At 42.8% G+C, this 13,051-nt stretch overlaps 1 protein-coding gene across 1 annotated transcript in view; it reads left to right on the plus strand.

Annotated features, from left to right (window-relative positions):
* The first annotated feature begins 5,744 nt into the window (after positions 1-5,744).
* Positions 5,745-13,051, plus strand: part of npc1l1 (NPC1-like 1) — an 80,015-nt gene continuing 72,708 nt past the window's right edge. The window contains exon 1 of the mRNA XM_059963401.1: positions 5,745-5,889. The gene's annotated coding sequence lies outside the window, so the exon portion shown is untranslated. The remainder of the gene's footprint in view (positions 5,890-13,051) is intronic.

Below are 13,051 nucleotides of genomic sequence, written 5' to 3' on the forward strand. Positions count from 1 at the left end.
ATATTAAGATTTTCAGTAAAATTTTGGCTATTAGATTAGAAAATATATTACCTTGAATTATTTCTGAAGATCAGACTGGATTTATTAAAAATCGCTATTCATCTTTTAACATTAGAAAATTAATTAATATTATTTATACTTCTTCATCTAAAATAACAGAATGTGTTCTTTAGATGCTGAAAAAGCATTTGACAGAGTTGAATGGCCATATTTATTTACTACAATGCAACAATTTAATTTTAGTTCAAAATTTATATCATGGATTAAATTAATAAACCATAAACCTTTAGCTTCGGTTTTTACCAATAATCAAAGATCCCCTTTATTTCAGTTATTTTGTGGTACAAGGCAAGGTTGCCCTTTAAGTCCTTTACTATTTGACATTGCTTTAGAACCGTTGGCTATAGCTATTCGTGAATCACCTAATATTCTGGGTATTACCCGTGGGGAGAGGACGTATAAAGTATCATTGTACACTGATGATTTGTTATTATATATATCTGACCCTGAAAAATCTATCCCTGCTATTTCGTCTTTGCTTGCTCAATTTAGTAATTTTTCTGGTTATAAATTGAATTTTAACAAGAGTGAACTATTTCCATTAAATATGCAAGTTCCAATTTATAAATATTTACCATATAAAATTGTTACAGATTATTTTACTTACCTAGGTATTAAAATTACTAAAAAACATAAAGATTTATTTAAGGTTAACTTTTTACCTTTAATTGATCAAATTAAGCAACTTGCTATTAGGTGGTCTCCACTATCTTTGTCATTGGTTGGTAGAGTTAATGCTATTAAGATGATGATACTACCTAAATTCTTATATTTATTTCAAGCTTTACCAATTTTTATTCCTAAAGCTTTTTTTGATGCTATTGACTCTAAAATATCTTCTTATTTGTGGCAGAACAAAAATCCTAGATTGGGTAAAAAATATTTACAGAAGCCTAAGAAGGAGGGCGGCTTGGCTTTACCAAACTTAAGATTTTACGATTGGGCAGTCAATATACGGTATTTAATATTCTGGACACAAGAATGGACTATAGCTACTTGCCCACAATGGGTAAATTTGGAATGTAAATCTGTGCAAGGTTTTTCATTGATTTCAATCTTAGGATCTTCACTTCCTTTCTCTTTATTCAAATTGAATAAACAGATAACTAATCCTATAGTCAGATATACATTACGAATTTGGTTTCAATTTCGTAAATTTTTGGTTTGAATAAATTCATTTTATCATGTCCTATAATATCTAATTATTTTTTTCGGCCTTCATCTATGGATCAAGCTTTTCTTTTATGGAAAACAAAAGGTATAACATGTTTTCGTGATCTGTTTCTGGATGATAACATTATGTACTTTGAACAGCTATCTAATAAATATAATTTACCTAAAACCCATTTTTTTAGATATTTGCAAGTTAGAAATTTTTTGTATAATGAGTTACAGTCTTTTTCGAAAGAACGTCCATTGGACATTACAGATAGAATTTTAACTCTTAATCCTTATCAAAAGGGTTTAGTAGCCATCATTTATAAGATGATCATGAATTTACAGTTAGATGTATCAGAAAAAATTAAGAAGGAATAGCAAGAAGAGTTGCATTGTCCTATATCTACTGAGCAATGGGAAAAAATTTTATTATTGGTAAATTCGTCCTCTATTTGTGCTAAACATGCCCTAATACAATTTAAGGTTGTACATAGAGCTCATATGTCTAAGGATAAACTGGCTCGATTTTATTCTCATCTTAACTCAACCTGCGATAGATGTCATTCTGATGTCGCTTCATTGACTCATATGTCCTGGTCTTGTCCTTGTTTACAAAATTATTGGAAAGATATCTTCAGTATTATTTCAAAAGTCTTAAATATTGATTTTCAATCGTATCCTCTTACTGCAATTTTCGGTTTACCAATGACGGATAATAATCGTTTATCTGCTTCATCTCAATGAATGATTGCATTTGTTGCATTAATGGCTAGAAGATCTATTCTATTGAATTGGAAAGAAATTAATCCTCCAACTGTATTTCAGTGGTTTTCTCAAACTATTTCTTGTTTGAGTTTAGAAAAAATTAGAAGTGTGGTTTTTGAACCTTCAGTTAAATTTGAAGAAACTTGGAGACCTTTTATTCAACATTTTCACATGAGTTGAATTGTCTTTTCCTAAACCTTACTTATATTATCCTTAATCAATTGGATGGAGGTTCAGAGTTATTGGCACTACTGTATATGTACTTAATATTATTCAATGGCCCATGTTGGTTAGTGTTTTTTTTGTTTTTTTTTCTCTCTTTTTTTGGGGGGTTTTTCTTTTTTTTTTCTCTTTTTATTTCTTTGTTGATTAACTTTGTCACATGCACATCGAAACATACAGCGATGTGTGTCAGTTGTGTCAAATCACATCAGCTGCAGGCAGCCCGCAAGAGATGTCACACTTCCGGCGCCAACATACCATATCAACAATTTACGAACCCCAGTTCCAACTCGTAGGCCTTTGGAATATGGGAGAAAACCAGGACACACAGAGGAAACCCACGCGATCACAGTGGAGAAGGTACAAACTCCTTACAGATGGCTCTGGGAATTGACTCTGATCTTACAGCAGGCAGAGTAAAGTACAGCAACTGCTACACTGCCATGCCATTATGAAATTGTCCCGACCCGAATCTTCAGTCAGTACAATTACCAGTCCTTCATGGAGAGCAGAACAAGTTCAAAGTTCAACGTAAATTTATTATCAAAGCATGTATACCTCACCATATACTATTCTGAGATTCATTTTCTTGCAGGAATTCGCAGTAGAATGAAAGAAATATAATAGAATTAATGAAAATCTACACACAACGGCTGACAATCAATGTACAAAACAAGGCAAACTGTGCAAATACAAAACAAACAAACAAACAAATAAACAATACAGAGAACATAAGTTGCAGAGTCCTTGAAATGAGTCTGTAGGTTACAGAATCAGTTCAGTGTCAGGGAGAGTAAGGTTATCCAAGCAGGGTCAGGAGCCGAAGATTGAGGGGTAATAACTGTTCCTGAACCTGGTAGTGTGTGACCTGATGGTTGAGGGGTAATAAATGTACCTGAACCTAGTGGTGTGGGACCTGATGGTTGAGGGGTAACAACTGTTCCTGAACCTGGTGGTGTGGGACCTGATGGTTGAGGGGTAACAACTGTTCCTGAACCTGGTGGTGTGGGACCTGATGGTTGAGGGGTAATAACTGTTCCTGAACCTGGTGGTGTGGGACCTGATGGTTGAGGGGTAATAACTGTTCCTGAACCTGGTGGTGTGGGACCTGATGGTTGAGGGGTAATAACTGTTCCTGAACCTGGTGGTGTGGGACCTGATGGTTGAGGGGTAATAACTGTTCCTGAACCTGGTGGTGTGGGACCTGATGGTTGAGGGGTAATAACTGTTCCTGAACCTGGTGGTGTGGGACCTGATGGTTGAGGGGTAATAACTGTTCCTGAACCTGGTGGTGTGGGACCTGATGGTTGAGGGGTAATAACTGTCCCTGAACCTGGTGGTGTGGGACCTGATGGTTGAGGGGTAATAACTGTCCCTGAACCTGCTGGTGTGGGACCTGATGGTTGAGGGGTAATAACTGTTCCTGAACCTGGTGGTGTGGGACCTGATGGTTGAAGGGTAATAACTGTTCCTGAACCTGCTGGTGTGGGACCTGATGGTTAAGGGGTAATAACTGTACCTGAACCTGGTGGTGTGGGACCTGATGGTTGAGGGGTAATAACTGTACCTGAACCTGGTGGTGTGGGACCTGATGGTTAAAGGGTAATAACTGTTCCTGAACCTGGTGGTGTGGGACCTGATGGTTGAGGGGTAATAACTGTACCTGAACCTGGTGGTGTGGGACCTGATGGTTGAGGGGTAATAACTGTTCCTGAACCTGCTGGTGTGGGACCTGATGGTTGAGGGGTAATAACTGTTCCTGAACCTGCTGGTGTGGGACCTGATGGTTGAGGGGTAATAACTGTTCCTGAACCTGCTGGTGTGGGACCTGATGGTTGAGGGGTAATAACTGTTCCTGAACCTGCTGGTGTGGGACCTGATGGTTGAGGGGTAATAACTGTTCCTGAACCTGGTGGTGTGGGGACCTGATGGTTGAGGGGTAATAACTGTTCCTGAACCTGGTGGTGTGGGACCTGATGGTTGAGGGGTAATAACTGTTCCTGAACCTGCTGGTGTGGGACCTGATGGTTGAGGGGTAATAACTGTTCCTGAACCTGGTGGTGTGGGACCTGATGGTTGAGGGGTAATAACTGTTCCTGAACCTGGTGGTTTGTAAAGGCTCCAGTACCTGCTTCCTGTTATCAGCGGTGAGAAGGGGGTGTAGCCTGGATGGTGGGAGTATTTGATGATTGATGTTGATTTCTTGTGTCAGCGCTCCTTGTAGATGAGTTTAATGCTTTTTCTTTTTCACCAATATAGCAGCCTCCTGCCCAACTTACTTGCCTCCTGCCCGTTTTGCTGCTGGTGTTTAGGGCAGCAATGAATGTCCCCCATGTTTGGCCGTCATACCCAGATGTAGAAGGATTCTTCATTGCTCTTTCCACAACTATGTTTTGTTTGATGAGTCAGGGTTGTTCGCTCTGAGCACCTTAAGCAGAATTCCTGAATCTGTAGGATCACTCTTAGTCTGGCCTCTACCCTTTACCCTGACCCTACCAAAGCACAAGGCCCTGACTCCAGCCAGCATAGCTCCCCGGGTCAGTGAGACACGCAAGCCTCCGAACCCTACAACAAGGTTGTGGTCCTCTTGGAGGTTCCTGCCCAAGCTTTCTCAGTACTTGTGATAGTAATAAACCAGTTCCAAATCACTCTATCACTTTTGTTTCTCGGTGAAAAACTTAGTTTTAATAATTCAGATTCATTATCACTCTTTCCCAAACCTCTCACACCCACACTATCACAAGCTGCAGGGAGAACTTGATCTGAACATTCCCTTTAACCAAACGGTGCAGCAGGTTGAGTAACGTCAGAGAAATTACCTTGGCCACTTGCAAAAAAGACCAAAGAGATGCTGGTCCAATAACACATTTATGAAGTCACACAGACCAACCAGGAACAGGTAAAAAAAATAAAATTACTGCCAGAATTATTGCAAAGGCCAAAGTCTGCCAGCTGTATGGCTGCAATTAGGGTAATAACTGGTACAAAAAGCACCTGTCAGTGTATGACTCTTCAGACAATAACTGCTCACCTCAAATCAGCTTTCAATGAAATTAAAAGACCGGTTTCTGTGCCTGAATGCAGTGGTTCTGGTTCTGGTTCTGGGCTCTCAGACTTCGGCAAAGGTATGGAAAGACATGCTCTCTTCTCACTGCTGCCATCAGGAAGAAGGCACAGGAGCCTCAGAACCCACACCACCAGGTTCAAAAACTGTCATTATCCCTCAATCATCAGGCTCTTGAACCAGGGGGATAGCTTCACTCAACTTCACTTGCCCCATCATTGAAATATTCCCTCAACCAATGGACTCGCTTTCCACTTTCCAGAGACCACAGGGTCATCAGGTGCAGCAGGGATCTTCCCAGCTGTGGTTGTGTTCTCCATTTCAAAGCGGGCATAGAATGCATTGAGTTCATCTAGTAGTGAAGCATTTCTGCCATTCATGCTATTGGGTTTTGCTTTGTAGGAAGTGATGTCTTGCAAGTCCTGCCAGAGTTGTCGTGCATCCAATGTCGCCTCCAACCTCGTTCGAAATTGTCTCTTCATCCTTGAAATAGCCCTCCGCATATCATACCTGGTTTTCTGGTACAGGCCTGGGTCGCCAGACTTGAATGCCACAGATCTAGCCTTCAGCAGATGACGTACCTCCTGGTTCATCCACGGCTTTTGGTTTGGGAACGTAGAGTAAGTCTTTGTGGGCACACACTCATCCACACAGGTTTTAATGAAGTCGGCAACAGCCGCAGCATACTCATCCAGGTTCGAAGATGAATCCCTGAATATGGTCCAGTCCATCGATTCAAAGCAGACCTATAGTCTCACCTGGGCTTCCCTTGTCTAAACCCTCTTGGTCCTCACTGCTGGTGCTGCAGCCTTCAGTCTCTGCCTATACTCAGGAAGTAGAATTACAGCCAGGTGATCAGACTTCCCGAAGTGAGGGCGTGGAATAGCACGGTAGGCATTCCTGATGGTGGTGTAGCAATGGTCCAGTGTGTTGTTATCTCTGGTATTGCAAGTGGTCTGTTGATGGTAATTGCTTCGTGATTTTTTCAGACTGGCCTGGTTAAAATCTCCCAAAACGATGGTGAAAGCGTTAAGATGTGCTGTTTCGTACATGTTGATCCCATTGCTCAGGTCATTTAAAGCCATATTGACATTGGCCTGAGATGGAATGTATACTGCTACCTAAATGACCCTGGAGAACTAAACCCTTCTACACAGCCCTCCATTCCACCATCATCTATGTGCCAATGTAAGAGTTTCTTAAATGCCCCTAATGTATCTGCCTCTATCACATCCCCCAGCAGGGTGTTCCATGCACTCACCAGTCTCTGTGTAAAAAAAAACATTCCCCTGTCATCTCTCCCTATACTTTACACCAATCCTCTTAAAATTATGTCCCCTCAATTTAGCCATTTCGGACCTGGGAAAAAGTCACTGGCTGTCCACTCTATTAATACCTCTTTCTGATTTAGTACAGCTCTCTCAAGTCACCCTTCATCCTCCTTTGATCCAAAGGGAAAAGCCCTTGCTCACTCAATCTATCCCTATAAAACATATTGTCTAATCCAGGCAGCATCCTGGTGAATCTCCTCTGCACCCTCTCTAATCCAGGCAGCATCCTGGTGAATCTCCTCTGCACCCTCTCTAATCCAGGCACCATCCTGGTAAATCTCCTCTGCACCCTCCCTAATCCAGGCAGCATCCTGGTAAATCTCCTCTGCACCCTCTCTAATCCAGGCAGCATCCTGGTGAATCTCCTCTGCACCCTCTCTAATCCAGGCAGCATCCTGGTGAATCTCCTCTGCACCCTCTCTAATCCAGGCAGCATCCTGGTAAATCTCCTCTGCACCCTCTCTAATCCAGGCAGCATCCTGGTGAATCTCCTCTGCACCCTCTCTAATCCAGGCAGCATCCTGGTGAATCTCCTCTGCACCCTCTCTAATCCAGGCAGCATCCTGGTGAATATCCTCTGCACCCTCTCTAATCCAGGCAGCGTCCTGGTGAATCTCCTCTGCACCCTCTCTAATCCAGGCAGCGTCCTGGTCAATCTCCTCTGCACCCTCTCTAATCCAGGCAGCGTCCTGGTGAATCTCCTCTGCACCCTCTCTAAAGCTTCTGTTTGACCACTCTTTGTGTAAAAAACATTACCTCTGACATCCCTCCTACACTTTCCTCTTTCCTCTACTCTCCTTCAAATTATTTCCTTGTATTAGCCATTATTGCTTGTCTTTTTCATGCAGTTTAAATTTTCTGACAGAATATATTTATGGTCTGTTGTGTTGACACCTCCTTGATAAACATAACTCCTTTATCTGCTCCCATGGATAGGCAACAATCTTGGCGTCCAACCAGGTTGCAATTTCTTCTGGAGATTGCCCACAGTAGACTTTGAATCCATGTGGAATCAGTGCTTGGCCTTGATCTCCAGGGCCTCGCTGATTACTGAAATTGCTTCGGCTTCTGCTTATCTGCTGTCCTTGAATGCAGAGACCTTTAAACACTGATAACTCCTTCTTCTGCTGAAGGCCAAAACTCGTACCCGAAGGTTCATTTGTGGTGTCGTGTTCGTGCAAGAACTCCTGATACAATCATGAGCATTGATTAGGGCCAAGATAAATATGTGATTGGAAATTCTCTAGAAATTTATTTCCACATTAAGGGTCTCAAACGTGGATCACTAATTTCCTTAAACACAAGATGTTCTGCAGATGCAGAAAATCTTCAGCAACACACACAAAACTCAGCAGATCAGGCAGCATTTATGGATGGGAATAAACAGTAAACATTTTGGGCTTTTTCAGGACTACATATGAAGGGGGCAGTTGCCAAAATATGAGGGGGGGGGGAGGAGGAAGGAAGTATAAGCTGGCAGTTGATAGGTGAGACCAAGTGAGGAGGAAGGTGGGTTGAAGTGAGAAGCTGGAAGGTGACAGGTCGAAATGGTAAAGAGCGGAGGAAGGAAGAATTTGATATGAGAGAATAGTGAATCACAGAAGCAAGGGAAGGAGGAGGGGAACTAGAGTGATGATGTAGAGAAGAGAAAACGTGAAAGAGCAGCTAGAATGGGTGACACATTAGCATAGTGGTTAAGACAACGCTTTACAGTGCAGGCAACCCGGGTTCAGTTCCTGCCGCTGCCTGTAAGGAGTTTGTACGTTCTCCCCGTGACCCTCTGGTTTCCTCCCACACTGCAAAGACATAGTGATCCTTGTAAATTGTCGCGTGTTTCGGCTAGGGTTAAATTGTGGGTTTGCTGGGTGATGTGCTTTGTTAGACTGGAACAGCCTATTGGATGCTGTAACTCAATAAAATTAAATTAAACAAGATTGGGGAATGGAAAAAAGAGAGAAGGGGGACGGAGAGAAATTACCAGAATTTGGAGAAACCAATATTCATGCCATCAGGTTGGAGGCTATCCAGATAGAATATAAGCTGTGGTTCCACCAAATATGAACATGGACTGTTTATTCCTCTCCATAGACGCTGCCTAACTTGCTGAGTTCCTCCAGCGTCTTGTGTGAGTTATGTTAATTCTCTTTCTTTTTCTGTCGACGCTGCCAGACCTGCTCTTGTCTCTAGCCTTTTATGCTTTCATTGCACAGAAAATTCACAATGGGACCCATTAGAATCAACTCACTCATACTGAATCCTTCAGCACCCAATCACCTTCTTTCCTTTCAATTATTTCCCTCGTCAAGTTTCAGAATCAGAATCATAATCAGGTTTATTATCACTGGCGTGTGTCGTGAAATTTGTTAACTTAGCAGCAGCAGTTCAACACAATATATAATCTAGCAGAGAAAAAATAATAATAATAAATAAAATAAAAAAATAATAATAAATAAACAAGTAAATCAATGATGCATATTGAATACATTTTAAAAATGTGCAAAAACAGAAATACTGTTTATTAAAAAAGTGAGGTAGTGTTTATGGCTTCAATGTCCATTTAGGAATCGGATGGCAGAGGGGAAGAAGCTGTTCCTGAATCACTGACTGTGTGCCTTCAGGCTTCTGTACCTCCTACCTGATGGTAACAGTGAGTAAAGGGCATGCCCTGGGTGCTGGAGGTCCTTAATAATGGACGCTGCCTTTCTGAGACACTGCTCCCTAAAGATGGAGTTTGGGTCATCCTTTACACAATGTGGTGGTTAGCGTAACTCCATTACAGCACCAGCAATCCCCGATATGTGCTCAATTCCCATCACTGTCTGTAACGTTTCTACCTTCTCCTGTGATTGCGAGGGTTTCCTCCCATATTACACAGAGGTACGGGTTAGAATTAGTGAGTTGTTGGCATGCTATGTTGGCACTGGAAGCGTGGCGATACTTACGGGCTGTCCCCAGTACTTCATAAACGATAACACAAATAAGATCATAGGATATCGGAGTAGAGTTAGGCTACTTGGCCTGTTGAATCTGCTCTGCCAAACAGCTTGGCTGATCCATTTCCCTCTCAGCTCCAAACTCCTGACTTCTACCCGTATCCCTTCATGCCCTGAATAATCAAGAATCTATCAGCCTCTGCCTTAAATATACAGTAAGGCTTGGTCCCCACAGCTGCCTGTGGCAAAGAATTCCACAGATTCCCCACTCTATGGCTGAAGAAATCCCTCCTCATCTCCGTTCTAAAATCACATCCTCTATTCTGAGGCTGTGTACTCTGGTCATAGACTGCCCTACCATCAGGGACATCCTCCCCACATCCACTCTATTGAGGCCTTTCACCATTCGATAGGTTTCAATGAGGTCACCCCTCATTCTTCTGAATTCTAGTGAGTGGAGGCCCAGAGCCAACGAATTCTCCTCGTGTGACAAGCGGCTCGATCCTGGAATCGTTTTGTGAAACTCTTTTGAACCCTCTCCAAATTCCACACAGTTCACCGTATGTTTTGATGTTTGTGAGACAAATAAAGCTAATCTTTATCTTTCTATATGTTTATAAGAGAGGCAGGAGGCTAATTGGCAAGGGCACACCATACAGCAATGCAGAGTATGAAGAATCAAAGAAAACATTGGATGCAAAGAGCCAGTTAACAGTAACAATGCCATCACCCATTGCTTCATCGAAGACAAGCAGGCAACACATTTAAAACAAAACACACACTAACAAACCACAGCCAAGAAACTCCACTCAGAATCAGAAGAATCAGTCAGGTTTAATACCACTGGCACATGTACGATGGCAGCAGTACGATGTAATACATTAGAATAAAAACTGTAAATTAAAGTAATTATATATATATATATTATATAGTTATATTAAATAAGTAATGCTTTAAAAAAGTAGTGAGGTATTGTTAATGGGGTCAATGTCCATTCAGAAATTGGATGGCAGAGGGGTTGAAGTTGTTCCTGAATCGTTGAGTGTGTGCCTTCACGCTTCAATGTATAAGCAAGATATGTCTTAATGGAGTTTCCTGTCACCAGACTGGCCTTGCAAAGAAAGCCACAGCTGTTCTTGCGTTTCGCTCGTGGGAGAATCAATTTTCCATTTCACAATGAATGCTGAGAGAGGAAAACACAGCCTTGGCAAGAATGGAGTATGAAGTGGACAGTCCAACAGCTTCTTCCTCTGTGCCATCAGAGTTCAGTACGGGCAATGAACCTATCAATATGACCTCACTATCGCGCTCTCTTTTTGCACTATTTGGTACATGTTGTCTTGTAACTCACGGTACTTTGATACGTAGTGCACTGACCGCTGCAGAGAAACAAATTTCATACCATTAGTCAATGCTAATAAGCCAGACTCTGATCCAGTGGGATTTAAAGGTGAGATGTACGTTAAGAACGCTGTTGTATTTAATAGAACATAGTACTGTAGGAACAAACCCTTTGACCCACATCTGTGCTGGGCATGAAGCCAGATTAAGCCTAATTTCTTTGGCTCATACGTGATCCATATCTCTCCATTCCCTGTATATTCATAGAGTCATAGAAAAGTACAGCACAGAAACAGGCCCTTCAGCCCATCTAGTTTGTGCTGAGCCATTTAAATTGCCTACTCCCATTGAGCTGCACCAGGACCACAGCCCTCCATACCCCTGCCATCCATGTATTGACCCAAACTTCTGGTCCATATTGAAATCGAGCTTGCATGGACCACTTGTGCTGACAGCTCAGCCCACACGCTCACAACCCTCTGAGTGAAGAAGTTTCCGCTCATGCTCCCCTTAAACTTTTCACCTTTCACTCTTAACCCATGATCTCTGTGGAAAAATCCTGCTTGCATTTACTTTATTTATACCCCTCATAATTTTGTATACCTCTATCAAATCTCCTTCTCCTCCTCCTCCTATTCATGGGTCTATCTGACTTAAATGCCATTACCGAATCTGCTTCCACAGGTCTCCCTTTGGGTAAAATTAACTGCCTGCAAAACTTCTTCAAACTATCCTCCTCTCACCTTAAACCTCTAGTAATTGACATTTTCACCCCCGGTGAAAGATTCTGACCACTACCCTATAATTACATAGTTTTATAAACCTCTATCAGGTGGCCCCTCAGCCCCCGACACTGTAGAGAGAGCAAATTAAATTCATCCACCCTCTCCTGACAGCACATGTCCTCCGATCCAGGCAGCATCCTGGTAAACATCAGTGTGGTACGGTGTAGCACAGCGGTTAACATAACGCTATACAGTGCCAGCAATCCGGGTTCAGTTCCTGCCGCTATCTGTAAGGAGTTTGTACGTTTTCCCCTGACTGTGGGGGTTTCCTCCAGGAGCTCCAGTTTCCTCACACATCCCAAAGATGTCCGGGTGAGTAGCATGATTGGTCACAAGGGGTACCGCAGGCTCTTAGGGCCTGGGGGGTCCTGTTTCTGTGTTGTATCTCTAAACGGCAGTTGTCCATCGGTCCGATGATGACAGGAAACCTATGCAGGAGGGTTTTTAAGGTGGAAAAGCCATTGCACGGGGGCAGTTCCACTCTCTCGACCTCAGAAGTCCAGGCCTAGTGGTACAAACGAGCGTCACAAACTGAGGTCTTCCTTGGTCACAGTGGATGACCATGATGTCTCCTGGGCCTTGTCGTGCCCTTCGCATCGTAAAATCACCTTCCTGGCCGTTGGGTCTTATTGTAGATCTCATCCGCCCAGTCTGCCAGGGCTAGATGGGCATGTCCCTATCTCACCGGGGTACGAGGCCCACCGGCTACCCTCCCCTGGTTTATCCCGCCTGTCGAAGCGGTGTGGCCGCCATCGCACGTGAACAACCACTCAGAGCCACAGGTGAGAGCTGAGTGACCAGTGGGGACCTAAGGTGAGTGAGCTGCCCATCTCTAAATAAAGTAAAATAAAAACCTCACTGCACCCTCTCCAACCCCCACCCAGCCCCGTAATGGGGACAAACACAACTGCACATATTGATGACATACCTTCTAAAACATATTACAGTACAATAATACAATGTAGTGCTAGGAAATTCACAAAACAGATCAACGTCACTTGCTCCATTATATATTTGACACATTGGAAATATAGAGATGCATTTTGAGGCCAGTCAGGCAACTGGCATATATCTTATACCTTGGAACTGTTCAGGTGTGTTACTCGTACCTGGACAGTCCGGCAGTACAGGTACATTACATACTTCAGAAATACTGGCTTAAATGATACAGATTAGATGTGGAATTCTGATTCAGATTTACTTATCAAGTGTAAATCGAAACATACGGTGAAATGCATACTTTGTGTTGACAAAGGGCGCCCCAAGTGATGAGCTGAGGGCAGCCCACGAGTGCCGCCAACATAGCATGCCCACGATGCTTGGCAGAACAACACAGAACACAACATGACAGAACATTCCTAAGTAAGAAAGCATCAACAATGAAACAAGCCC

Source organism: Hypanus sabinus, chromosome 1, assembly GCF_030144855.1.
Source record: "Hypanus sabinus isolate sHypSab1 chromosome 1, sHypSab1.hap1, whole genome shotgun sequence".
NCBI lineage: Eukaryota > Metazoa > Chordata > Chondrichthyes > Myliobatiformes > Dasyatidae > Hypanus > Hypanus sabinus.